We start from the raw sequence: 3,800 nt of genomic DNA, 5'->3' as shown, positions 1-3,800 counted from the left end.
CATCATTATCTTGGGTGTGTGAATAAAAATTAGTATTATATTTGTTATGACATAATTACATTTATTTTATAGATTTATTAATTATATTTATTAGTACACTACAACAAATAAGGGTTTTCGCAACAGTCGAAAACCGTTGCCATAGATAGAAAAACCGTTGCTAAAACTTTAGACAACGCTTTGGCAACGATTTTTGACCTGTGATATATGCGGGTGATATATACGGCCGTTACTAATGCTCATAGGCAACGGTTTTTTATCTAAGGCAACGACGACCGTTGCCTTAGTTACTAGCATAGACAACAGTTTTGACAACAAATTTTAAAGAACAGTTTAAAATCGTTACTGGATAGACAACAGTTTAGAACTGTTCTCTTGCACGACGTAGCGGTTTAAAACCATAACTGGATAAGCAACAATTTTAAACTGTTGTAATTTTGTTATTCATAAAGATAACAGTTTAAAAGCATTGTCTTTTGTGTTTTTTTTTTTTTTTTTGCAACGGTTTTAATACCATTGCCATTTTGTAACTACCTTAAACAACGATTTTAACACCATTGTCTTTGGCAACTTTTGACACCAGTATTTTCTAATTATATATTTCTTTATTTACAATAGTTTTTTCATATTGCATTGAAATTAATATTCCAACTAATTTTTAGTGTCAATAGATTAATATTCCAACTATTTGAATCAAATCACTAAAGAAAACTAATTGAACATTTGATTTATAACGTATTCTATAAGATTCATACATATTTGTGACCTATAAAAAAAGATTTTAGAATTCAAATAAACTAAGATACTTTAAATCACATAATAAAAGTCTAAGTCATAACATTATCTAATCATAAACAAAAGAGATTTGAGCTTCTTTGCATCCTCAATGCTTTCACGACAGCTCCTACTACAGCAACAACCCAACCACTCAATGAACCTGCACAACACAAACCCAGGGGAAAAAAAGAAAAGAAAAGTACGATCAGAGTATTATAGATACCTCAAAAACCTAAACTTAATTGCACAAAATGAATGACAAATATACAAACAAGAGCAGAACCACAAGCTAGTAGGGTCATCCCCATATTTCCAAACAACCACAAAGTCCCAGGCTTTGGCTTCAACATAGGGCCTAAGCCACTCTAAAACTGCAGAATCACTCATTATTTCTTTCTTCCTATGAATATAATGCAGCCTTTGTGTCACTTATTATTATATATATAGTAAGCTGATACAAGTTTCAACAGTTTCACAATTACACAAGCACATGATGTGCACGACAATTTTCCAGACCAAATAATTGGGTGGGACAAGTGTATCATTCTATTCAATACAAATATATCTCTGATATGTATATATAGTGTGTGAATATGCTCCTGCAAGAAAATCGAAGCACAGAAAAAGAAAAAAGCAAGTTGTTTTTTATTGACATGTCATGGCAAGTGGGTACAAAGTTTCATGAAGTTGCAGTGAGAGCAACCCACAACTGCACAAGCACAAGCACATCTACTCTTAACCAATGAAATTATAAATTAAACCTTCGAGACATGTCTCAATTAACTTGATGAGTGTTTTTGAACATATTTCAAGATATTAGTAGGGATCTTCCAAATAAAAACACAAACATATTGACAGAAATTATGCTAAAGTTGTTATAAATTATGCTATCTTATGACAGAAACACAAAAATATTGACAGACACAAACTTGTTTGAAGAAAGAGACAGATACATGGATATAAATAGAGACATGACCATTTTGTCTTATCTCTAGCTATCTCCTTTTTTATATTTTCTGCTGAGACACTTAGCAAACTTGGAGTTAATGGTGGAACATATACCTATTCGGCCAATGAATGTTGTGTCAGCCAGTGAAGCAATAGGATCAGCTGTCAAAGCCATAGCAGAAGGCACTGCAATTGACAATATTTCCCAACCAAGGTTGTCTGCTTTGAAAACAAGTTTGCAGTAAGAAAATAAAAAAAAAAAAGTCAAGAATTACACCTGTAGAAGAGAAACAATGAAGTAGCAATGAAAATAAGTAGCTGGTATCCCTAAATAAACTGCAAATTAAAATTCTGCTCCCATCTTGTGCTGAAATGAGTTTGTCAGCCATATCAAGGAAGCCAAATTAAGTTTTCTACTTATGAAACCAACATGAAGAGTTGTCATTAATAGGGCCACTAAAATGATACTAGATACCAGAATTCAGACGCCAAAAATATATTCTCCATATATATATGATTTAATACTGGCCTAAAAATCAAAGCATAGTATCAATGATCAAGGAACAGTTATAACAAGTTGATAGAGCAGGTGGAGGCGCGTAAAAGTATAACAACCAAGTAAATTGCAGTTGCTGCTCTGATATCCACCTAACCATAATTTATGTATGAAAAATTGCAGAAAGTAGCCCAACCAAAAATCAAGAACAAATTAGAAATTATAAAAAAATCAGAATGCAAACACTAAACAGTAAACACTAAATAACAGCACAGAAGTGAATCAAAACCAAAAACAGAATAGCAATAAATTACTGAATCAATAACAAATTAAATGCAAAAAATAGCAGCAACTATCAGAATAGAAACCAGTGACAGGCATTGACCAAAACATGTAGCATTATACCAAATCAATATTCAAATCAAAACAGAAACCAAATCAATTAAACTCACAGAACAAGAGACACTTGAGTTACCTAAACAGAGGTTGAGCCACAATGAGGAGGCAGAGAACCAGTGATAGGGCAAGATTCAGAAGCAGCGACGTCCAGAGGGACAACGGCGTGACAGCAGAAGCAGCAAAGCAGAAGTAAAAGCTTCAATGGCGGCAGCTCACGGATACAGGGATTCTCCTCTGCGACGGCGACGGCGACGACGGTACTGGCGCGGACTCCACGAACAGCGACGGCGAGGGTTCCCTCCCTCCTCGCGTTCGGCCTCTCTCTCTCTCCCCTCATGAACTCTGCGCGCCTCTGTCTCTCTTCCCTTCGTGACCGGCGGCTCGGTGGCAACACGGCGGCGGCGTGGGCTGAACGGTGACGACGTGACGGCGGCTCCCTCTCTTCCTCTCTTCGTCATTTCTGTATATGTGTGTGGTATGTGTGTGGTGTGTTGTGTGTTATGTGAGAAGAGGGGCGGGGGGTTTGGGGGGCGGCATCTGAGGGTTGTAGGTTGTGTGTGTAATAGAATTAGGGTTAGATAAAAATTAGAGTTAGTTAGGATTTTTTTTTTGGTGACTAGAGTTGGTTAGGATTTGATTTGGAAACTTTTGAATTAATTAGAGTAGGATAATTTTAATACAATTAGGATATAGAGTATTAATTTAAATTTTAATATTTTTTAAAAAATATTATTTATTGTATTAGTTTACTAATTAGCTTTCAATGAATTTTTAATTTAAAATTATAAGATGATATAATTAATTTTTTTTATTCATAAAACTTAAATGATTAAATTACAAAAATATCAATTATTTAAATCAAATTATATAAGATTTTTATTATTTTATAATTATTTATTTTAATTATTTAAATATTAGAAAATTATTGCTTAATAAAAAATTTATTGTAATGGTTATAAAATCGTTCTTTAAAATAGTCAAAAAGGACGGTTTTATTTTATTACTATAATTTAATGAAAAATTAACTTCAACAGCAATATTATAAAAACTGTTATCTAAAATCATCTAAAGGAACGATTTTAAAGTGTAGCAGCTTTGGCAACGATTTTTAAGCGTATCTTTTGTATAATTATTTAAACAACATTAAAAAATTGTTGCTTAAAATCAAATTTTAGTAACG

At 33.2% G+C, this 3,800-nt stretch overlaps 1 long non-coding RNA gene across 2 annotated transcripts; it reads right to left on the bottom strand.

Annotated features, from left to right (window-relative positions):
- Positions 1-702: 702 nt before the first annotated feature.
- On the bottom strand, positions 703-3,170 carry LOC107480336 (uncharacterized). Of its 2 annotated transcripts, none has more exons than XR_008007327.1 (3): positions 2,697-3,170; positions 1,840-2,002; positions 703-937 (listed from the first exon to the last, which is right to left on the bottom strand). It is a non-coding gene; the product is annotated as an uncharacterized LOC107480336 (long non-coding RNA). The 2 variants fall into 2 exon arrangements; XR_002372839.2 differs by having other exon boundaries at positions 1,840-1,944.
- Between the last annotated feature and the right edge of the window lie 630 nt (positions 3,171-3,800).

This window comes from Arachis duranensis, chromosome 3, assembly GCF_000817695.3.
Source record: "Arachis duranensis cultivar V14167 chromosome 3, aradu.V14167.gnm2.J7QH, whole genome shotgun sequence".
NCBI lineage: Eukaryota > Viridiplantae > Streptophyta > Magnoliopsida > Fabales > Fabaceae > Arachis > Arachis duranensis.
The sequence above is the reverse complement of the archived record's forward strand: the minus strand, read 5'-3'. Positions and strand labels throughout refer to the sequence as shown.